This window comes from Manis javanica, chromosome 7 (genome assembly GCF_040802235.1).
Source record: "Manis javanica isolate MJ-LG chromosome 7, MJ_LKY, whole genome shotgun sequence".
Classification (NCBI taxonomy): domain Eukaryota; kingdom Metazoa; phylum Chordata; class Mammalia; order Pholidota; family Manidae; genus Manis; species Manis javanica.
In genome coordinates, this window is record NC_133162.1 from 116784782 (window position 1) to 116810185 (window position 25404).

The 25404-nt window shown below is 41.4% G+C and overlaps 1 long non-coding RNA gene across 2 annotated transcripts in view; it reads right to left on the reverse strand.

Moving 5' to 3' along the window:
- Nucleotides 1–25404, reverse strand: part of LOC108391909 (uncharacterized) — a 146066-nt gene that overhangs the window by 88161 nt on the left and 32501 nt on the right. The window contains exon 4 of one of the 2 annotated variants that reach the window (XR_012133387.1): nucleotides 1–25404. This exon is cut by the window's right edge and continues 9206 nt beyond it. The exons of the other annotated variant lie outside the window; for it this stretch is intronic. This is a non-coding gene — a long non-coding RNA (uncharacterized lncRNA). 2 annotated transcript variants of the gene reach the window in all.

Genomic DNA, 25404 nt, shown 5'->3' on the forward strand with positions numbered 1-25404 from the left:
CTATGAAAGACAGACCATTCAAAATTTGGCAGATTTTCTTCATCAGGCTCTTTCCTTCTCCATTAGGCTGATTGATACCTTCTCTCTTGATCCTCACTAGATTCCAAAAGCTTCCTGGAGCTGTAATACTGTTGGGTACAAAAAGGGACACTCAGAGAGTCTTCCAACCAGGTCTAAGAGTTAACTTTGGGCAGAGCCAGGAACCCTGAACCTGCACTCCTTCCACTTGTGCTCCCTTGACCCAGGACTGGTAGGAACCCCTCTGTTTGGAGAAGTAATCCAGAACCTCACAGTTTAGTATATAAAGTTTACAAATTTCATTTACAAATTACAGATGAGTAATTTATTACTCATATTATGTACTGTATTACCAGTACAGTACAGTTTAGCTATAAAATGGGCTTACAGGTTAATATGAATGAATTCATATTAACAGTGCCAACAGCAACTGCACCATTTGACAGAAATTTGAGTATCACAAGCCTTATGTGAAGAATACTGATAAAATGATTACCTTAGGGTTTCACAGCCTCCACCATCTGACAGTAAAGGAAACCTTTTCCCCTATAAGCCAGGAAAATACCATTGAAGGGCTTGCTCTCTGAATTTGACCTCTGTATATGACACCTAGTATTTGAGAGACTTAAAAGCATTTTTAAAGTATTTCCCCTTTAGAGGAGGAGAAGGAAACTCACAAATCTGAACTTCCTAATATGTGTCAATTTCTTTTAGTTTTCATGAATTCCAACATGCAGGGGAGATTACTGAGTTTTCCATTGAAGGCTGTTTTTCTGCTGTTACTGCTGTGCTAGTTTCAGTGCAGCGGCCCAGTTGTGCTGTTCTGACACCACCAATGATGAAGGAGGCCTTTTGAATGCTGAGCGAGATAACACTACCTGTGAGGACCTCACCCAGCCACCCTTCATGGGACTTCTTCATGTACCATCTCATCAATCATGTGACAACATTGTGTCCAAATCTCTTTCCTGAACAGAGCATGCTGCAGGCAGAGGGCCTTGTCCATAAAAATCAGTGGAAAATATGTCATTAATAGTTTTCACATCAAGAACATGTTGAGATAATAATATGTTAGATATACTAGGTTAAATAAAATAAAAAATAAATAAGTAAGTAAGTAAGTAAGTAAGTAAATAAATATCAGGTGTCTATATATATATATTTTTAAAAAGAATCCCTCTTTTCTGAGAGGTGGCCTAGGATAATCACTGAGAGCTACATGGGTTTAGAGCAGGAACTCAGTGAAATGAAGGACACATACAGGAACAAGAGTTGAGCAGACCAGAAAACTAGAAAAGAAAATATAAGTGAGCCATCCAGCCAAGTGGTATCTCCAAGCAGAAATTGGAAACAAGGACAGTGGGCCAGGCTGACGACACAGTGAAGCTGGTCTTTCTGACATCAAGGACATAGTGACATGCAGAGCAAGAGGAACATCATTAGAACTTAAATGGAACCTCACCCCATCCTTAGTGTTCACTTCCATATTCAGCCCCCACACCGCCCTTTGTTCTTTTCCTTTTGAAAGGATGACGTTGACAGCCAGGATCGAGATGCCTGGGTGTGGCTTTGGGTCAGAAACAGAAACTGTCGAACTATTGCACAGCTTTTCTCCAAGGATCAGAGATAAGGAAAGGGTCCCAGCGGCATTAACTTTTTATTAATGTTTTTTAGCAGAAAGTTCAATGGTTTATTTTTTAAGATCATGAAATAATGTGAAACTCTTGGCTACTTCCTGCCGTTACCATAGGGCCCAATTTTATCATTTGCATTTTACACTTCAAAATGTGACCAGCACGGAGACCCATCAGGGAGTTATGGGACAAGGGGGTTGGAAATTCCTGGGCAACACTTGTATAATGCAAGCGCTAGTCTCTTCCTTTCTGCCATAAAAGATGTGCCTCTAGTGCCTTTATGGAAAGAGGAAATTCCAGAGGACTGACTGGCCTTATTGTCTCTCCAGCTTGGACATAACACTAGCTTTATCATACTTAAGACACAGTTCCCCTAATCCTTCCTCTGGATTTTATTCTATAACTTCTTATACACCACAAACATTTTAGAATGCACTAAAAAGTTTCTCCCTATTGCTTTGCCTGAAATAGGCATTGGTCTCTCCAGTGAGTGTTTTTATACTTCTTATCAAAAGGAACATTGGAAAAGCCACATTATTTAAGCAAGGGACAGGGCCAAAGACAGGGCAGCTAGTCAAATCTCCATTATACGAGCATCAGAAATGACAGTCAGAGACATTAAGTGACTTGTCCAAGATGAACAACCACCAGGGAGCAGGATTTGGGCCTAGGACCCAGATTTTCTAACAAGTAATGAAGTCCTCTTTTCAAGATAGTCTTCTATCCATTGCAGCACACATCTTCATATTCACTTCGCAGAAAACTTTGTAAAGTACAGTGTTTTTTTCCATAGAACACTTAAACAGAGTGCAGAAAATGGAAACCACAAAAAAATTTTTTTGGAGATATTTAAACCCTTACAAAGACCAGATGTCTCTTCTTATCCACCCTGACAGTATAACATAATCCTATGAACTCTGTGCAAGAAATCAATGATCTTCTGTCTGCTATTTAACAAGAAAGGGTCACACTGGGCCTGGAACCACGAGGCTGTCTCTCCAGCCCTGAGGTCAAGCTTCCTGGAAAATCAGCTCAAGCTCAATATCAGTTCTTGGGGCAAAGTTTCACAATGCTATCTCTCAGTTTAAAGGTGTTGCTCTCAACTCAAGAACTGAGATAAAAACATTTCTTCTAGTGTAAGTGACTTAGAATACTACTCCCTCTTCCATTCCAGAGGTACCAAGGTGATGGAAACTTACAACCAAGAATAAATTGTACAATGGACATCTAAGGCATCTGGCTTTCTCAGCCCCAGGCATGGGTTACAACTTCACAGGTCACTAGTAGCAAAAGGGTAACTATAAATGTCTTACCTCTACCGACAGGAACATGAATCTTTCAGCATTTCATCCACTCCATTATTCTTCTTAGGGTGATAAGATCTTTCACTTGCCTTGGAGGAATTTTTGTTATTTTCCAGGAAATAGAGGCAACCCATGATCAATACCATAAGAACAAGAGCCATTAAGAAACAATAATTAACAAAGGAGAGAACAAAGGTATTGGACTAGCACCAAGAACTTAACAAAAAAAGCCAAGAAAGTTTTACTTCTAACAGTCATAGACAATTCTCAGGGTTTTATATATTGCGTAGCCTCTTCCCCCTCTTCATAATACCCCTTTATCAGTGTGATACTCTTGCAGAAATCATTATATCGCTGCTATGACTAATTCCATAACTATTCTCAAATAACACCAATTGACTTTTAAACCATGACTATGCTCTAATTCTTAATTGATTGACAGTCAAAGAAAGGTCATTGGTCACAAAAATACACACTAAAAGTCTGGAAAAATCTCTTGACACGCACTGCATCTTTGGGTGGCTTAGATTTACAGTTTCTTTCTTTCTTTTTTTTTAAAAGGCCATGAATGCAGATAGGTTTCAGTTGCCCTTGTGTTTCTTGCCTGAAAGAACCCTTTAAGTGCTCTTGAAATGGTTAGATGAGTAGCAGAAACAATTGCATCTTTTCAACCCTGATCACAATTGCTCTAAGATTTTGATGAGTAAAATCTGCAGATTTTTAGTCAGTAGTGGCCCTCTAATTTTTAAAGTTCTTCCACAGTACAAACTATGTTGCTTATACTCTTCTGGCGTGGTTTTGCTCATTTGCAGGAAAACCATATTTTGCAGCACATCCTCACATATTGATATGTTGAGGAAATAAACAGCAAACATCACTTCCCATCCATCTGCTAAGCTTGTTAGAAAGATGAACACCCAGTGTTCAGATGTTTTGCACTCAGGTTTGAAATTCCATGCTCAACATAATTTGCATTTACTTTTCAAGACATTTTAATCCAATAAGAGGAAATTCTGCTCTTTTGTTGAAAAGAAATGATGTCAATATAGTAGAAAGGCCAGCCATATTGGACATTGTAAAGATACATCTCCAACTGGGTTTCTGTTGAGACTCTAGAAATATGAGCAACAATTTTGACAAAAGACAGTTTGCTCCATTTTCTTATATGCAAGTCCAACAGATACTGTTCATACCATGATAATGTAAGTCAAAGAACCAGATGGACTACTGAAAATGAGGGTAAGGCACTTAATCTATTATGACTAACAAACTGTTGACTAAAAATATCAACACTCATGCATTGGTACCCAGAATTACACAAGCTCTTCCTGGCTTAAAAATATATTTAAACGTGAAGCAAAGTAATAAGAGTCAATTGAACAAGCAACAATGTCACAGTCACAGTGCCCACTGGAAACTGAGCCAAAAGCTCTTGTTTAAAAAGCGACGAGAATGGAGGATGCATGCATCCCTGGAATTTTCCCTTCAGTATGTTTGCTTTCTCTTTTCATCCGAGTTCCAGCTTTTCAGGGGAAGCTTGCCTTTCTCTCCTGCCTTTGATTTACTCTTTGCTTTGTAAAAGGTGGAACCAGTGATTTTGAAACGTGTCAGTGGGCGAGAAAACAGCAATGAAGCAGATGTACAACTGAGAATTTCTCAGTTATACCTAACATGGCCCTTGGGGTCCTATACAGCATAATATTTTTATAATGTCAGTGTTGATTTTCTTTGCATGACTATAAAATAAGTGTATTATTGATCTTTTAATTTTTCACAACAACATGAAGAACTTCAGTTAATGAGTTCAGACAGTCTCGCTCACTCTTTTACAAAACACAACATATCAAACTTTGCCAAGGGGCAACCTTTCTGGAAGCATCAAAATGACTCTGCAGGCACCATAGCGAGATTCTAAGAAGAAACAAAGAACAAGAAAATACAGAGCTCTGAACAGGAAAGGATCCCCAATGTTGCCTCTAGTCCAGTGTTTCTCAAACTGTCGCATGCACTCACATTACGGGAATCTTGCTCTACTGCAGATCCTGATTCGGTAGTTCTGGGCGGGGACACAGCGCTCTTCTAACCGCCACACCACGCTGATGCTACAGCCCTGTGGACCACATTTTGAGTAGCAAGTGTCTAGAAGCCTATCCCCAGGAACTAACAGATTCAAAAGAGGAAACTCCTGAGTGATAATTACTTATTAAGTAATTGCTATGAATTAAGCCTCATAAACACTGCAAAGAAACAGATTAAGTTTAAGAAAGATAAACAGATGAGTGTTATATAAAAAAGTAAAAGTAAACTATCAAAAATTAGTAGACAATTATTATGGACTTATTTTGTATAAGGCAATGTTGTATGAGCAATAATGGATAAAATATAAACAAACAGCCTCAAACTATCCTCACACTGCTTTAGTCCTCCAGTTAATAAATTCTCACCTTCCTTCAAACATGCTGTATGTCTCTAGGGGAAATTCCTTATCTAGTTACTGGACTCAGTGCCCTCTTGCCTATTCTGAGATCTCGTTCTGCCAATCATCCCTTACTTTCCTGTATTATTCATCTGTCTTCTCAGCCTCCTTCCCTTCTGCTATTTACTCTTCAAGACATTTAATCTTATCTACCTTCTACTTTCATGGCTTCCAAGCCAATGGTTTCCAGCTCTCCATCTAAGGAAGAAACTTCTCTCCTAAGATTAAGTCTTTATTTCTACTTGCATATTGGCCCATCTCCTCCTAGCGTGGACAATTTAACTGAATTTATTATCGTATCTATAGAATACGATAGATTCCTCAGCATTCTCTCTTTTCCTCTGCATCTCACAGCTAGTGTTCAGTCTCGTAACAGGGCCCCCGTCCCCAGTCTCTCTCCACAATGTCCAACACCCATATCTGTACCAGATTTCTCTTCCTATCAAATATATCTGAATATGTCAGTACTTTTCTTATGAATTTCTGAAAGCTAAATGTACCAAGTTCTTAGATCTGCACAGCTGATGAGGAACCTGACAAGCTGGCCCCAGGCTATCACTTTAATCTTCTTTCCCAACCACCAAACCACATGCACACAACATATTTTTATGCTCCACTGCTCAGCTCCCCAGTCATCAACATCATCATGCCTTCTTGTGATTCTGCCTCTATACATCTTACTCCCCAGTATCTGCAGTGTCCTTCTTCATTCTCTGCCTGGAAAATTTCAGTCTGCCCCTTGAGATTCAGGCCAGTCTCTATGAAGCCTTTTCCACTGGAGTTAGACATTCCTGTTTTTCAGATACTTACAGCACTCACTTAATATTCATTTAAGGCACGTACCAATTGGAGAGTGCTATTAGCATGTTTTCTCCACTTACATGAGAACTCATTAAGATCAGACACAATGCCTTAGTCTTCTTCCTGTCACCAGGGCCAGGTCCAATGCCTGGGCAAAAGCAAATGTCATTAAATATTTCTTGAGTAACTGAATGGATATAAAATAGAAAGTAATAATGCTAACCTGCAGATGACAAATGACTTGCACACATTAAAAGGGTTATAAGCACATGAATTAAGAGTATTTACTGTGCAGAGTTAAGTGCTAAAATGCATGCAGTATGACCTTCAGAGTAGACATTCAAAGGCAGCCTTCTGCAAGGAAAGGAAGTGTGAGTTGGAACTTGAAGAAAGCATGACCATTAGACAAGTGTAGGGGGTGGCATTACCTGTAAGAAAGCCACAGGGGTAGGGCAGATAGGTAATTATATGCTGTACATAGGAAGATGGTCCTCCGGACTAGGGTGGACAGTGTTTTTAAAAAGAAATAAAAGATACAGTTGATAAAGGGTCACAAGGGAAGGGGGTGATAAGCATCAAACTTTAGAGGAAATGGGCTTGGCTATGGTAGGATATAGGACTGTGGTACCAAATCACATTTATTTTTAGGAGTTGTTGCTAGTTTTTGTTTGTTTGTTTTTTACATATTTGTTGCAGTAAAGTTGACATATAATATTATGTTGGTTTCAGATGTACAACATAGTGACTGGATAATTGTATTCATTACTAGATGCTTCCCACAATAGGTGTAGTTACCCATTATCACACCAATATGTTACAATATTATTGGTTAAATTCTCTATGTTGTACTATGTCTAACTTATTTTACAATTTGAAGTCTGTACCTCTTCCCCTATTTCACCCATCCCTCCACCTGCTTCCCTGTGGTAACCAACAGTCTATTGTTTAGATTTGTGGGTTTATTTTTTTGTTTGCTTTTAGATTCCACATATAAATACAATCCTATGGTATTTGTCTTTCTCTGCCTGGTTTATTTCACTTAGCATGATGCCCTCTAGGTGCATCCTGTTGTTAGCTTCTCAATAACATTCTTGGGGCAACACAAGTTCATTCTTTCTAATTCTACCTCTACACACCTGCAACATAAACCCTCTTTGTAATCAACTTCATAGTAGCTGAAACTCATTTGAAGTTACTCTTAGCTTTCCTTTCTCAAAACTTATCTTCCATACAACACAATATCTCTTCAATCCTTTTGCCTTCTGCTCTTTCTCCAACTTCTCATTCCTGCTCCTAGAACATGGCAGCCCCACGGAGATTTGAGCAGAGCTGAGGAATGTGGACTGTCGCAGCTGCTGCATTTCCAGCCACTCGGTTCATTGTACTGGTAGCGAAGACTAATGATGTGAACAGAGCCCCAGCACTGCCCCCACTTCCACCTCCGTGCCTGGAGGGCCATCCTGGTCCTGGGAATCGCCACACCAGTCATTCCACTGGATGAAAGCATGGGAGACGGCTTCCAAATTGCTAATGATGTCAGAGAATAGAAAGCAGCAGCCATTATCAGCTGCTGCTGCATTCCTGATCATTGCTCGCATTAGTGGCAGCAGTAAGCATGGCCTGTAGAAACACAGCACATCAAAAGTCAACTTTAATGAGGAAATACGAACACTTGGCGTAAAAGGGTGTTTGTTCAGTCTGCCCTCGGATTATCGTCTCCCTCTCTCTCTCGCTCTCTTTATTTTTTTTTTAAACTTTCTTGTGTAGAGGCTGGAAAACTGCCATTTCAAAACCAAAGCAATTTTCTCTCAAAGAAAAGGACTGAATTCACCTTTGGGGTAGACGGTTCATTTGATTTGGGATAACTGCTTCAAATAGACCCCTTTAGTGACACAAATGTAAAGGAAGTCCCCACCCATTATTGTTCTTGGGGAAAACTGTGAAATAAACTGAGTGCTGGTGTTCTTAACTGAGAAAATAAGTGTTCTGTTGGGTAATATAAATTGTAGAGTGCAGGTTTATAGCGAGATTCTTCCTACTTGTTTATTTCAGGGAAGTGTTTCTTTTACTGAATTGTTTGATAGAGACAAGCTGCTGCTGTTTTTGTGGAAGTGAGTGTGTGTGTGTGTGTGTGTGTGTGTGTGTATGTTGTGTATGCATTTTCTTGACCACCCAAAGTACACAAGTTGGAGAGGAGGAGAGAACGAGAGAAAGGTCCCACCAGCCTGAACTTGACCTCACAATAGATAAGAGACTATAAAAAGAACTGGACTGGGAAATCTCAGACAAACTTGGACTGGACCTTTGGGGTCCTTTACGTAGAACTATTTAAGACAGAAACCTCCAGAAAGAATGTAACATATAGATTTTTAGATAACTTACACTTGTTTTTCTGTTGGAATTAGAGGACCTGACCATACTCCCTCAAGCGTAGGGGTTTGAGTTTCTGAGAAACAGATATTCTCTTTGTCAATCATCCTGGGAAGGTGCATCTGAGACCAGAAATGAAGCCCAAGCAGATGAGCCTTAGTCTGGAAGGAAGAAAGCACCTGGGTCTCGTTGGGGTGCCCGTAGACTTGAACTCCAAGACTAAACAGCTCCAACTGTTCCAGGAGGTGTGAGTATGAAGAAGTTGGGCAGGTGGATAGTAAAGCGGTGGGAAGGGCATTCTGAGGGTAACCCTAGCCTGCTGGTCTTGAGGGCAATCCCATGTAGTCACAGCTGTATGTTAGCATCTAGAATGTATATCCTTTCCATTGTTCCTTAGCTTTAGTAAAGCCTAGTGAAAATGTCCAGTTTATTCCAGCTATGCTTCCAGGGAATTTGAAGAATGATCCTGAAACATGCTGAGGGGAGTGGGTAAAGGAAAGATCTGTTCTCCTCTACTCTGGCCAGGGCCATCGAGCAGGTCAGCAATGTCACCCAGGAAAGGCCAGTTACTCTTCACTATAAGAGTGTCTGCCCCACACTGTAACATGGCAAGGAAGTCAGAATAGAAGAAAGTGGTGCACAGGAAGAAAATGCTAGAAGACTCATAAATACCTAGAGAGCAATTCAAGGAGCCTAAATTTCTTTACGGGCGGATGGGGACAAAGTCATTATAATTTGCATATTAATGAAAATATGAACTAGTTCTACATACACAGGCCAATGAGTGTTGGGCATACAAGTGAACTGCAGGGTTTAATTTTTGTTTTTTTTAATTATAAAACTGATGCATTCTCATTGATCAGAAGTCAACCTACAACTCTACGAAGAACTAACCATAGTTACTGCTAGGCATTTTTGTAATCTACTTCTGGATCAGTCATTTACTTCTGGGTTAAAATAAACCCACAATTATTTTCTAAAGACATTATTTATCCTGCCCATAGATGTTCCTTTCATTCACCTCTAAGCCAAGGTGACAGGGCCTTTTGCTGAAGCACACATCCTAGTAAAGCTCCTCAATTTTCCAACACGGCGGTCAAACAGCCTCAACTTTCTCTACCTTATACCTGATCAGCAACACAGCAAGACTGCGATCCAGCTGCTGGAAAAAGAGAGTGTGAGCTTCAAGTCACTATTTCCTCGTATTTTTCAAAATTCTACTTAGAGAAAAATTATTGGTCAATGATGTTCTAAGGCAAGTGTGATCTAAGAACTCCTCTTTATAGCCCAAAGCCCACCATAAGATGCCCACAGAGCCACACACCAAAACTGCATGCTATTTTCACATTTGATTTGGTTACATTAACATTTTTTCAGATTTTTAAGTAATTTTTCAAAAGATCATTTATAATAGCTACATGAGAGATCTTTGGGGAACAGCTCATAATCAGGATATTTAGTTTAACTCCAGTTTTTCATTATTATATCTAAAACAGAAAAGGACATCTTTGGATACAAGTATTTTATTAAAACAAAGTGTGGAACAGAGAAAAAATGCAAGAGATGGGTTGCTATAGGGAAGGGTCCCTGTCACTCAAGGACCATATGAGAAGCCCTACTAAGAGGCACAGAGCTACAAGAGGAATAAGAAAGATGAATGAAAGAAACAAGTCTTGCCCCGCCTCTGAATTTCTCCTAAGGGCACTGATGCCCTCAGCTTACAAAGTCCTGAGATACTCAACAGTGTCACCTCATTTTATAAATTCTCTATTATTTCATGATAGTCAGGAAATGGTATATTTATTTTCATTAATCATGTAGTCTGGCCAATAGAAAGTTACCACAAGTGCCATACACCAGTGACTAATCTTGTAAGGATTAGAATAATGCTTACTAACATGAGAGCTGAGGTGAGTAAAATTTACATTTTTGTCAATAATTCTAAGGATTTGCCAGAATCTGCCCATTAATTATCCATTTCCAAAACATTTACTGAAGATCTGCAATTATGTAGGGTACTAGATGTTATTACATCAATGATCCATTGTCTACTTATTCACATCAGTAAGTATTGCTGTCTAACTTTATATAAGATTTGAAGTGGCCAAGTCATGTCACAGGGTAAAAGTCATACTTTACAGAGAACCAGGCTATTAAAAATTGCTTAAAAACTCAAAGAGACTATTTCATAAAGCTGCCAAATTGTAATCTGAATGGACATACTGTTATATTGTTTTAAATATTCATCTTACCTCAAAGCTCTTAAATATCATGAAATAGTCAACATCTAAGTGAAATTCTATGGCAGATTGAATATTTTTAATAGTATCGATAGTATGTAAGAAATATCATACCTCTTTGTTTTCTAAAAACCAACCTAATTTTTAATTCCCCTCCGGCCTCGATGATGGAAAATGCAACATTAGTCATTCTGCAGGTCCCCAGTGCTGGGCCACAGTTCAGGGTCTTCCAGCATTCCAAGGCATTATGAAGTCCCTTGGGGTCACTGCCACGTGGGCAGAGCTGGTGCTGAGACACCCCTCTGTCCCAGCCTGCAGAGTCTTTCTAGACCCACCACTCCAAGCTCGGGCCTGGAAATACTATGCAAGGGTGGCCCTCCAGGCCTACCGTCTGGCAGCCTGACATTTTCCTTTGAGATTGTGCTTTCATCTCAGTCAGGGCAGCCAGGGAGTGAGAGGCATGGCCCTTGGTCCCAAGACCCAGAGATCTGCTCTCCCCTCTGCTGCCCCAGCAGAAATCCCTTTGGAGTTTCAGATCATGATGTGTTCCCTCAAAAACAATGGAGTTTAGTGGGCACTCACTAAATACAAGCAGGGTTCTAAAAGCTTTGTATGTATGTATGTATCACCTCACTGAATTTTATTCAGTCTTCACCACAACCCTGTAAATTAGGCCTTATCCCTAATTTATAAAGAAACCAAAGCTCAGAGAGTTCAGGTAACTTGCCTAAGACCACACAGCCAGTGAACCAGCACTGCCATTTCCTTCCCTATTACTCTCAAACTTATATTTCTGTACCTTATAACAACTCACCTTACCCTTTTAAAAAGATAAAAAATGAGATACCCAGGGCCTACATGATTTATTCCAGGGCACACAATCTGATATTCCTCGGGTGGAACGTTAGAAAAAAAAAAAAAAAGAAAAAAAATCATAGGATTTAGGCTCATGAGCACATAAAAAATGTGAGACATCATCGTAGAAATGGCAAGAATACAAATTTAGCCAGACTTGTCAAAAGAACAGGGATTTGCCAAAAGGACCAAAAAGCACTACTTTTAAAAGAACTAACTATTATTTAGCAAATATCTACCTAGTGGTTTCCATGGGTAAACTTCTGTGTTCAGGGCTCTGAGAGGTGAGAAAAAGGCACTACCCTCATCTCCCCAGAACTCACCAGCCAGGAAAGGACACAGAGGTCCACAAAGAGACCAATGAGATGCACAAAGAGCACAGGGGAGGAACGCTGAGAGGGGCAGAGTGTGGGCTGAGTGTGGACACAGCCAGCCGCAAGTTTCCTAACCGGCTGTGGGAGTGTGGGTATCGAGGCAAACAGTGGGCATGACCCCGCCTTCCTCCTCCCAGGGGATGGGAAGGATGGAAGCTCAGCTGTTAGAGAATGTAAACCATACAGATTGCCCAGATTGCCCAGAGTTACTGACTTGCCTTAAGCCATAAAAAAAAAAATTTTTTTTATGAGTTATTTTTCACTTCTTTTTCTGCCAGGATCAAGTATCAGCATTGTTATATTCAGAAACATGCCACAGTTCACACACTAAAGAAGAGCTGGCCCAAGCCAGGGCAGCAGAAAGCAGTTGTCAGAGGCAGGAAGTCTCCCAGACTCCAGCCCCAAGCTACAGCAGAGTGAATTTGAGACATTCAACAGATTTCTAATGCGCTGAGATGCCTGAACTAGCCTTCATATTTACTAGTAAAGAGACAAAGAATGTTGTTTTGACAGAGCCAAAAAGAGATTTCAGGCAGATTTGGAATATGCCGATGAGTTTTTCTAAACTCATCTAAAAATCTAAAAAAATTAAAAATTATAGCTCAGAGCCTTAGAACTACTGCATAGATTTCTCCATCGCTGGTTTCCTTAGGCAACTTCAGGGTGTACCCAACAGTACCAGGGCTTTGCACTACTGTAACAAATCCTTTCCCCCCATCTGTCCCCCCACCATTTGTTGAATTCTTTAGCAAAGAGAAAAATGTCAAGAGACTCCAGTTGCTTGGGTTTTAGGTTTTGACCGACTCCCACCCCATCAGGGGCCAGGATCTCCATTTTCTTTGTCTTTGACTTTTCAGGAGACCCAAAGAATGAAATTCAATACTTTTGTCTGCATCTGCTGCTAAAAGCCTGTTTCTACGGCCCTGCCACAGCTCCCTGGAGGCTCATTAAGCACATTCACATTTGGCTCTTAAAATCCTAAATAGCCCATTTCACGCCTAGCGATGGTGTATTGATGAAACAAGCACTCAGGGATGGCCTGTAGGATGAGGGAGGACTCCTCTGACTGCAGATATCTCCCACAAAGGATTCCTATGTGCTGTTCAGGACTTTGGCAGAATCACGCGAGCAATAGGCTACTGTTAGAAAGACACATGCGCGCAAACAGAAGTGTCAAATGTACCTGGTTCAGGAAAGAAAAGCAAGGGTCTGGATTTTAGCAGAAATGTGCAGAGATACTGGGAGAGAGAGAGGATACGGAAAGGAAGAACACAGAGAGAGTAGAGGAGAGAGAACAAGAAAGTGTATGAGTAGAAAGGAGAATCTGCATTGGATTTTAGCTTAAATCCTCCTCTCAGAGTTGTATGGATAAAAAAGAGGAGATTGTGTAGGGAGATTAATAAAAGCATATGGCTCATGTTCAGATTGGATGGCAGTGAGCAAGCTATGCCTGGATCATGGAAGGTGAAGGGACCAAAGGGCTTAATCGCTGTAATGTTCAGGGGAAGACACCTGGGAAAGAAACAGGAGACCCAGTGGTCAGGATTTTCCCTTGGCCAGCTTTCTTTTCACCTACACCCCACACTTAATGCCCAGAGTAAACCGATATTTATTAGTGACTTCACACCCTCCCTCTGAGAGGGTCTCAGCACACACTAGAGAGGGACTCGTCACTTCTTCTAGACTCCTCGACTCCATGCTGGTCTCCTCAAGGACATGCATTCTGGACAATTCTTGAGAATTCTTGACAGTTTTTGAGATTGGGCAGAAAGGTGAAAAAAAGAGGTTTTAGTTTTCATTTTACACCTTTCTATATTTTTTAAAAAATAAAAGTAATAGATGCATACGGGCAGTAAAGTTCAAAGTCAAAGGTTAAGTGTACAGTGGGAGAATTTACATTTTAGTTTTCTTCATTTTACTTTTCTGCCTTGAAAAAACTTCAATGAAAATAAAAACTCAATAAAAATGTCTTCATGGGTAGAGGGAAGAGGATATCTACTGTATATCACCTTTATCTCCCTCTGCTACGTATGTAAGCTGGTTAAAATGTTACATGTTACATACAGGTGAACTTCCAATTACAAAATAGATATGTTCCTGAAGACAAATGTGTAAATCAACCTTTTGCCAGCCGAACTTTATGGTGAATATGCCAAGAGCATTTGCTATTTACAGAAACGTTTCATGAAATCCGCCTATAAAAGTGAATAATCTAGCTTTATGTATGTAAAGCTACGGTTACATAAAGGTCATGCATGCAGCATAGAGAACTGATTACGAAGATAGGTTCTGGAACCAGACCACATGGGTTGGAATCACAGTGTTGCCACGTATTCCATACATGTTCCCAGGCAAGTTATTTAGCTTCTATGCCGTCTCATCTATAGAATGAATGTGATATTAGCAACTCTTTCATCAGGTTCGTGTGAGAATTAAATAGCATGTAATTTCTTTAAATCACTTATGACCTGACACATAATAAATGATCCATGTTAGCTCTTATCCTTAGTATTATCACTCTGACTATTACTGTTCTGGTTACACTATTGTTCTTACAGCCCCTGGGAAGACTGCAAGTCAGGCAGTCTGCTTTCTCCAACTAGAGCAAGCCCATGAGAGCACCCTGGCCTCAGCCCAGGCTCTCTGGCAGCTCCAGTGCCGGAAGGGAGACACAGCAACCTTAGAAATGACCACTTAAAGTACTAAGCAGTTGCAGCTGCCATGCAGCTAACTCTCTGCTACCTAGCAGTGAGTGTGGGACAGAAGAGTGCTCAAGAAAAGTGGTTGAATGAAGGAATGCATGAATCCACATAAGTGCAGGACACTCCCTAGAAAGCCTAAAAATTAATATATATGCAGCATATTCGTATAACTAAATCCTAATTTTATTTTTCTTAGCAAGGCCTTTAGGAAATTGAGGGTCCTCAAAGCTTCTGCTAAGTGAGGAAAGGCAAAATGGTAATCAGCAAGCCCAAAGCAGATGATGTTTTCAGTGAGATTTATGTCTTATTAAAAGGAAACACCTTGTACAATCCTCACTAAACACACCTCATCTATCACTCCCCCAAGTCCTGCTCTCCCAGGGCTCTCCCACCGCTCTCCGTGGGGAGCTAACAGACTCCCCATGTCTGCCGGCTGACAGTGAGGCCTGAACTCTGTAGCTGGCCTCCCGTGGCATCTGCCACCCAGGGGTCTTCTCAGCCAAAGCATGTATTTTAGAAGATGTGCCCCCAAAGCCAGTGGTCTGGTCCCCACTAATAAAGTCTTAGGCTGCCAAGGCCACAGTTTCCACAGAATTGAAATTACCAGTGTTCAGCCAGACCCTTGATGTTGCTTTTATGGAAGCTATTTTGTGCATATGCTATATACGCATACATGTGTATAAATCAGTAAGGTTGTTAGCTATAACTCTTCTTCAGGTGTATTCTTTGTGCAGCTAGTCTCCGAATACAACGGAGCTACTGGGAATGTGTGTGGATCCAGAGGGTTGGATGTAGAACTTGCATGGGAAGAAGCCAACTAGGTCATCCCACTCCACTGAGGCCATGCACTGTGGAAGGCAGCCAGCCAGAGGCTCACAACCCCTCCCCGTCCCCATGGCCATTTTACAGAGGAGGAAACAGAAGCTTGGAATAGTGGATTAACTTCTCCAAAGACACATAACCACAAGTGACCCCACCCATGCTCTCTGGTACTTTCCTCAGCCCAATGTCAAAAGTACTACCCAGAAAATCCCAAAAAGGGTTGACAAGAGAGCCTAAGAGGAGTGTACACTCATACTCAGCTGGGCTTTAACAAAATTAAAGCAATTCGCATTTGTTACAAAAGGTAGCAAGTATTTATTGAGCAGCTACTACATGGTACACTCAGTGTAAAATGGTTAGAATATGGGCACCATCTTCAAATGCCCTAAGAAGTGGCCTCCAGGTTCAGATGCAAAAACAAGGAGATAATCACAGCTGATGTTTATCACAATCTACTGCTAGCTTCCTTGCAAGGATCGCCTCATTACTATCAAGGAGTACAATTATATCCCTATTTTACAGACAAGGAAACTGAGTCTCAGGAGCTTAAGTAATTTGCCTCCACACAGCTAGTAAGTCAAGACAGCTTTTAAACTTAACATGTCTGACTTTGGAGCCTGTACTTCTGGCCTGGATTAGTTTCGTAGAGCTGTCCTAAATATCACAAACTAGGTGGCTTGAAACAACATAAATTTTTTGTGTCAAGCTCTGAAGGCTGAATGTTCCAAATCAAGTTGTCTTTCCACAGGGTCTGAGGGAGACTCTTCCATGCCTCTCTCCCAGCTGCTGGTGACAACTGGCTTGTTCCTTGGCTTGTAGATATATCACTCCATAAAACCTCTCCCACCAAATCCTCTCACAGAGATATTTTGTACTGTTTGCATATCCTTTTTATTGAACAAACATGAGATTGCATCTCACCATCTATACCAGCAACTGAACAATTTGCAAACAAAAAAATACGTAACCTCTCTGATCCAGGGTGCTAGGGTCCAAACCTGATTCTGGTAATGATTATTTGGAAATAAGTATTTAGAGTGTCCTAAACTTCCTTTTGCATCAAGTTAACTTTCTGAAGCAGATTTCACCCAAAGCTATTAGAAGATATCTGGAAGCAAGTCATACATAGAATTCTAGAATATCTCACCAGAAAAGGTTCTGATGGGTCCACTGACCAACTTTGATAGGCGATTCACATGCAGTTTGCAGTCAGTTTCCTGCCTGAAGTCATGTGGCTAATGATGGCAGCGATGGGAGGCAAAGAGCGCAGGTCTCCTGGCCTGTAGCCGGAATCTCCTTTCAGGATGCGTAGGGCTGCCGGTCTTCTGTCTGTCTGTCTGTTGCAGATGTGCCCAGAGGGGCTCCTGGTACTTTGCATTATTTTGGAGTCCTCCAAAAGGTGAGTATACCCATCCAGGGGCACACACAATGTTCTGAAATATCTACCCCACATGCTTTCTGAAATATCTCATCTGGCAAAGCTGAGCAAAGTCAGCCTGGGTAGCACCCGTATTCCAGGGCCTACTCTTACTCCAGAATTCTCAACTGTAAACGACACCTTAGCAGCACTTCCTTTCTTCATTCCTTTCAGTTTGACAATTCAGATATGAAAATATTTGCCAAAGATAAGAATAAAGTAAAAGACTCCAAAGAGAAAAATTACATACGTTCACCTCAGAGAATACACTTCTCTCCAATTAGGCCCAGTTGGCAGCATCCGATCCGGAGGCTGAGCGGAAGAGATCCTCTTAAGCGTCAGGCACCAAGAGCTCCCAGACCAGGGCAGTGGGAAGGAAAAGCTTGGTCTCTCCATGACTGTCCTTATAAAGCAAGGTAGGGCCTGTAGCAATTCTAGTGCCTGGTTTTACAAATAATTCTCTTACCCAAGTGGCCTTTTCATGGAGAGCTCATTTAAATAAATCAGTAATTAAAGTTCTAGTGTGCATCACAATGGAACGTCTAGCTAGTGGTCACTCAATAGATTAATTTAGATAAAAATGTCTACATGGTTCTCTTCTGAGAAGCTAAATCACAGTCCCACTTAATCTCATGTTCTGAATTCTGTCCTACTGGGCCAGAATGGCAGATATACTTATGCTCGGGCAGCAAACTGGGGTACAAGATATTGGGAGGATCAGTCCCCTGGGGGTGTCAAGTCTTGATTGCTGACATCCTGCTTAGTGATGCTCTTCCACTCTGCCATCTCAAGAGTGAGCAATTTGTTCCTGGGTAGAAGGGATACATTAGAGCACCTTTGGTTGCTTTCCTGCCTGGAACTTCCCTCCCAGGCCTTCTCCCTCTGGAGAATTCCTGCTCCATCCCAGTACTTGACCTCCCCAGGCAGCCTAAATGCTCCCACAGTTCTCAGATGACTTTCCTAGCTCTTGTGGGCCATCTTTCCTCGGTGGCTGGAGCTGGGGGACAGGAGGGGAGCTGGAGAGTGAGTGGGTAGGAGCAGGTAAAGGAACTAGGAGTGACAGGAGAGTGCCTCGTGTCCAGAGACAGTGCCTAGAGTGAAAAACTAAACTTGCCTGGGTGCAATGAATGGGCCCAGGATTAAGAATAGAGTTGCAATCAGACATCAAGGGCCAGGTCAGTGGACACGCATAGAAGAAGGAAAGAGGAACAAGTGGGAACAGAGAAGGAAGCAAATCTTGCAGGGGCCACACAAGCCCTGTAGCCAGGCTGTGCAGGGGAAACCCGGTCCCGGTGGTGCCTGCAGGTCTGAGTGAGGATGTCAGTGGTGGAGGGGGACAGGGCACTGCAGGTGGGCTGGGCAAGAGACTGTCTTAGGTTGAAAGCACGGCACCTGTGAAAACATTCTTCCCACCACATCTCTGTCACCTCAATGTCTGCCACAGAGTAGGCGTTCAGTCAGGTGGCATTGCTACACATTGTCCAACTTCCCAAAGGCAAGAGCTTTCTTCTGACAAGATAACTCTGAAAAGTGCTCCCTGCCCTGCACTTGACCCTGTCACTTGAATTCAGGCATGGATTCTCTTCCCTGGGACAGGCCTTTCCACTGCCGGGCAGCTCCAGCTGTGAGAAGGACCTCTTGCACATTTCTTTTCCCTGTAATGTGCACAGGCGAGTCTTAGCTCTGCTGTCTGGAATTCACACTTGATTCCTTTTCCTCATGGTACTACCCACCCCAAGGATAGAGGACTGGGTAACTGCCCCAGAGATGTCAGCTTAATGTGGCATGACCTTGTAACTTCATTGCTTAAAAGAGGTTGATATGGAAAAAAGCAAGCTTAGAATTCCACAGTCAAGGCTTATCTCCCACACCTCCTCCTCACTTCCTACCCTTCGGGCAGACTCAACCACCCTGCTGTATTCCATCTCAAGGCTTGCTTGCCCAGTAATTTTTCCAACTGCAGCATAAATATTATTTCCTCCAGGAAGTCCTCCTTGAGCCCCCTTGCTTGCCTCCCCATGACAGCAGGTCCTCCTATTTTGCCTCACTTCACCCTTTTCTTCTCTTTTTGCAGTAAGTCTTATCCCTGCAGTTTCAATAACAGTCATGGAATCAGTTATTTAACATCTGCAAATATCCTCTAGAAGGCCAGCTTCACATCTATTTTAATCATCTTTGCCCACCCATCTAATGCCTGGAACATTTTATTAGTACTTAAATTTTTTATTGAATTGAAGTTTCTCAAATGTTTTCCAAGGCAACAGCATTGGGCTCATAGTTTTATAGTTTATATCTTCTAATAAATGATATTGTCCCTGAAGCAACTTATCAAATTCTCTGCTTTTAGCAGAAGGAAAGGTCAACAGACTCCTGGGTAGTAGGTTTGCCCATGGCACCGCCATTCTGCTTCAGTTATCACATTAGCATGTGTCTTTTCACCTGGCCAGGAAATGCGGTAGGCTCTACCTCCCAGCCCCCAAATTACTTGTGTACCCTCTCCTCTAACGTTCAGTAATATTCTCCATTGTGCCTTTATGCTTCAAGTTGTGGGCATCCATAAATAGCTGAGGCTCTGGGGCATGCCCATCATTTCTATTTCATTGGTTTCCTTTGGATGGTACAACGCTTTACATGTTGTTCTAAATTCTGGCCCATAATGTCCCTGTGTTTTCTATGCCATTGGATTTGCTTCCCAGTGTTAAAGCTCCAGGTTGACTTTATTTATTACTTATCATCTGTATACAATCTGAGATCAGAAATATAGTTCTCAAACATCTACCCTGTTATTTTCTTCAGTAAATTACTGAGCACCACCCGTTCTTTCTTTGCCATGCTGACTGACTTTCTAATATCTAGTTTATAGGCCTTTTTTCTCCTCCCCTCAAAAGTCTTCTTGCCCCTTGACTTTATTCTTTACTCTTTCTAGTGTCTTGGTGTGTATATTCTGCCTCTTGTCATCTTGCTTTCATGAGCCATGAAAAATTTGAGAAAACTCAATTTTTGACAGTGTCTCTGGAGTGAGATGACACCTTTAGAGATTTTCTCTTCTCTTTCAAAATTATGATTGCTCCCTTAGGAGATTTGAAAATGGCATCATTGTCCAGGAGTTCTTGAGATTCCTGCCCCCAATTTTTATAGATAATGGAGAAACACTGGGATGAAAGTACACAGGAGGGTTGCTGGAGGGGCCAGCAGGGAGAAACTAGGTGTGTTGAATCTCTCAGGCTCTGCCTAACATCCTATTTGCTTGTGGAGAAAGATGATAATAATGAAAATAGTTTACACTTATTGAAGACCTACCAAGTGCCAAACACAACTTTAAATACTTTCATTCATTAATCCATTTAAGGCCAATCATGGGAGATAGCGCAGTTTTCTACTAAGCTATGTTAGACCCCTCATGCAGCATGTCTTGTATCCCTTCTGGAACAGTAATGGGATTTCTAAAGCCTGCTACTTACTATTAACCCTTTCCATTGCCTTGTGAGGTAGAGAAGACTAGTTCTTAAGAAGATTCCAGCTTTCCTCCTCCAGGATAAACTCAGCTTTTTCCCAGAACTCTTAGGATACAGAGTGTAATCTCCTTCCTCTTTCTTCTAATCACTTCTTGAATGCTTTTCATTCCCTTCAAGATCCTTCAGTATCTTTTACTTTGTGGTGTTCTCCCTGGATAAAACTTTCTGCCTATTTGAGAAAGGTTTCTTTAGCGCTTCCATGAAGCCATGTTTCCAAGCAGCTCTCTTCCTGGCCTTTGATCTTACATTCAAGCAGGAGACAGACCAGCACTGATAGCACAAGAATGTCCATTCCCCGAGCCCACAGAGATGCAAAGAGTTGACATAATTTCTCATACTCAAGAATGAGGATGCCCTTCTTTCAGTTTCTCCTTTAGGGTAAGCTACGTAGACATCAAGGCACAGCTAGAAAGAAGGAAGGAAAGAAAAAAAGGAGGGAGGGATGGAAGAACACATTTGGGATTTAAAAGTCGTATTTCTTTTATTTCTACAAGAGAAATATCTCAATTCAGTTCTCCCCCCAACAACGTTGATTCTCCAGAAACATGTATACCTCACTACCAGACCACTCCTTAGTTATTATTTGTTAATTATTACCTCCTTTAAAGTTCACTGTAACCAGACACTTCAATAGTCAAAAGTGTTCTGGAGGCTCTACTGGCCTCCTCCTGTTATTCCCTTCCCCAGTGATTACCAGAGGGAGGAAGAGGCCCTGCGTGCTTCTGAGAGGAAACAGTAACAGGTGGCATGGGGGAGGGGAGGGGAGCCCCCAAACTGGCTTGGTCTCCCTCCATTGCCTTTTTAATTGTAGAGCAGCAGTGTGCTCAATACCAGTTCATTCAGCAAACGTTTATTACAAACCTGCTCCCAGCCTGCACCTAGACGCTGGATACATGAATATCTCAAGTGAGTAAGGACGTTGGCAAATGGACCTAGACTTCAGAGAACTTAGCTGAAGAATCACAAGGAACAGGCAACAATTCTTTTAAAACTTTGAAGGACCTATTATAGAACCTGAAACATTGTAGCTGCTCAATGAATAATGTTTGAATGAACGACTGAACAAACAAATGAATGAATTGCCCTTGTAAATGTTGTGACATGGCACTCTTCAGCCTCCTGGCAATCACTGACTACTGGCTAAGAATAGCAGTGACATTACTCAAGGAGGGCTGCACTGACCCACACTGACGAGTTTTCTAGGTACATATTGTGTTTGCATGTCTTCATCTCCATCAGGGAAACGTTCTTTTTTCAAAGCCCAGTACGAGTGATCCTGTTTCAACCTGTAACACCACTGATGTACTTCACATCCTGATCTGCACAGGTACCCAGATCTGATTATGTCATTTCCTGCTCAACCCCCTCATCAGTCTGCCCTGAATCACACCGTCACCATCACACACCAGCCCCTGATCATTCGGGGTAGAATCCAAGTCTCAGAAGGCTCATTGGATCTACTGCAGGTGGCTGCTGAATACCTCACAGGCCTCATTTCTTGCCTCCCTTACAACCATCCTATATTTCTGAACAACTATGAGCTCTTAGAGGCCAACAAAAAAAACAAAAAAAAAATGTTCTCACTTCTTTCTGTCTTTGCACAGACTGTTTTCTTCTTACCCTGAGCAAAACCCACTGGTCCTTGAGGATTTAACTCAAGCATCCTCCCACTCAGGAAGCTTTTCTATAAAAACCAAGACTGATTTGGATGCCTCTTCCCAGGCTCCCAAAGCTTCCAGTACACACAATGTCCTGAAACTGTCAGCATTTTCAGAATATATATCTCACCAATTATACTAGCTGCTTAAGGGCAGCAACTGTGTCTTTTTCTTCACTGTACCTCTAATGTCCATCTCCCTGGCTGGAACACAGCAGGGGTGTGTATGCATGTATACCCCCCCCACACCCCTATATGGTAGGGAAAAATAAGGGAAAAGAGAGCAAAAAACACCTAGCTTTGGAATCTTTGCCTTTCAGAGGTAGCTGGCTGACAGGCACGAAATTGTCAATGTTGACTGAGTTCTCCCTCCGAAGACTGGAGAGAGGCCAAAGGAATAGAATATTCTCGCACTTAGAGATTTTGAATCCTAAGAAGGGAAAAAAAGCAGGCATTAAAAAATCTGTAAGCCTTTGGAGAATCACAGGAGTACAAACTGACAACATGAAAACTGCACTGTTATTTTGTTACTGGGGTTTTAAGAAGATATTTAGTAATAGAGCCTTTTGACGTGATTTTCATGTTTTGGGATGAAGAGCTGTGAGAAACGCAGAGCATCACCAGAGTGCCCCTGGGGCATCAGTAACAGACTGAGTAAGGCTGTTTTCAAACCACCATCACCCTTCTGGCTGCATCCTTTCCCCTCACCAGCGAGTCAGTTTGGAGGGACAGATCATATGTAACCAGAGCTTCTGCCCTGGTCACCCAGGGTCAAGTTGCCCTAAGTGGTGGTCCAGTGATGGAGAAAGCCTTCTTTATGCCACCATCTTCCTGATTGCCTGACCTCTCTACTCATAAAATAACTTACATGTCTGGGCTCATTCCCCATGGGCCTGGCTCTCTGAAGAGAAAGGGAACATTTGTTGAGCACTTTCTATATGCCACATGCATCTGATTTAATCTCCAAATGCCTACAGGTACAGAAGAATATGGCTATTTTATGATGATAAACCTTAGATTCTGCAAGATGAGTCATCTGTTCATGATTGCATGGTTAGTAGGCGGTAAAGCCGGGATTCAAACCCCAAAGCTTAATTCTAAGGACCTGTCCTTGCAATAAGCTGTGTGTGCTAAGGTAGCATTAATGTGTCTCTTTCCCCTGTTTGAGTTTACTCAGACCCTGGTTCCTTACCTCCAAAAAAGTGCCCAAGAAGGCCAGGCCAGGTACCATAGCAAGGCTGGCAATGGGAGAATTCAGGCTGTGTCTTGCAGACTCCATCCAGTTACATTAGGAAGGTACCATGGACTCCCCCTAAACTGTCCTAACCACTGAGTTTCTTAAACTTGCTCAGCATGTGCAATCAAAAGCAAAGTTATATGGGAATTCATAGTAAGATAAAATAGAACACCTCATATATCCACAAAACTGCATCAGGAAGGGCAAGCTTATAGAAAGATAATGGCACCATTTATCCTCAAAAGCAGGTTTCTACCTGTGACTACATATGAGTTAAGGTTAGTTTAAACACTGTAATCTCTTTTCATGCATTTTTAAAATTTTAATTTGTGTTTAAAATATTTAGATGACTTCTTTGCACCCATGAATAAATAATCCTATATAGGTTTTTTTTGGCCCTCTTAGCAGTAAATAACTGATCTATATTTTAATCCTTATAATATCCCTGAAATCATAGCTTTCTTAGGATCTCAGGAGAGGAAATCTGCCCTTTGCCTTCAGTTTCTCTCCTGTCCCTGATTCCAGACCTCTAAGAAATAAGAGCATGATCCTCGTGGAAAAGGAGGGGAGCTTGGTATCCTAGGAGCCTCCTGATGGATGATGTCATATAAGCAAGAGAGCTTCCAGAGCTCTTGTCCACGGCAGTCACCTGCCATGCAGGAATTATCAAGGAGCCATGCAAAGAAATTTTAGATCACCTGTTTCCCTAGGGCTAGGGCCTAAACTGCAGTAAAAATTCTTCCAAGACGTGTTTGTTGGAATTGTGCTGAGAGCCACGGTAGTTCATAATGACTGAAAGCTCAGAATGAACATGTAAGAAGAGTGAGATATAGAGACAGGTGTTAATTTGAGGCCTGGCAATGGTGTGGAATTATTTAGAAAAGCAGCCAGTGTTCAGTGTGCAAGCCAGATCAATTTTTGCACATGTCAGCTTATTTAACTGACGTCAGATGCCCTGAAGCCAGCCCTCTACACTCCTGCTACCCAATCCCAAACTCAGAGTTTCAATAATTAATAGCAATGAAAAAAATTAACTTATGAACATGTTAAAGGAAGTTCCCCTTTCTTCTGACGTTCTCTAAACACCAAGGCAGTTTGTGCAGTCTAAATTGGAGAGTCAGGGAACTCGTCTGTAACAGTAGTGCAGAACTCACAGGTTCTATGACACTCACAGTTTTTACTTTATAGATCAAGATTCTTGAGTCTGGCACTCAAGAAGTTATTTGTTGGGGGAGGGGGGCCACATTGCCAGTATTTGGGGAGAGCCCCTCCTATGAGGGGCAGCAACTTTGTAAGAAGTTGTGGTTTGATGACAGAGCCTCAGATTCAGTTAATCAGTCCTCTAGTCAATGCTTTTTATCAAGATAAAAACTCTTTATTAAAGCTGTTGGATCTAGTGATATTAAAGAGCACTTTAAGAAAACAATACATAATTAGAGTGAGATATAAAGAAATACTTTAAGCTCTAGAGAAGATTATTACTTTTTCATTGATGTTAAACAACAACAGAAGTTTATATAGAGATATAAAGTGGTTTAATTAAGAGCCTATGACCAAAAAAAAAAAGTTAAACAAGATCTTGAGGGAATGTGTTCCACATAAGTAGGAATTATAATTAAAATTGACAATATGCTTGACTACATTACAATATTGGTTTCAGGCTAAAAATAGCTGGTATTTAAATAAAATAAATGTTATGGAAGCACACTGGTTTCAATAAAAATAAATCTTATCTGTTATTTCTTTATGTTCTCACAAAATCACCATGTTATATATTAGGCAAATGTTTTCTTTTTCAATTTACAAATAAGAGTTAGGAGGGACGGGAAAAAAATTTCAAATGAGTCATATTGTTAAAATGAAAATGCCTGCACAATACAACAGTTATTACAGTTATTACAAGAGCTGGAACAAGATTCCAGGTCTCCTAACTCTCATTCACTGATATTTCCACCAGACCAGTCCCAGTGCTAGTACTTCCA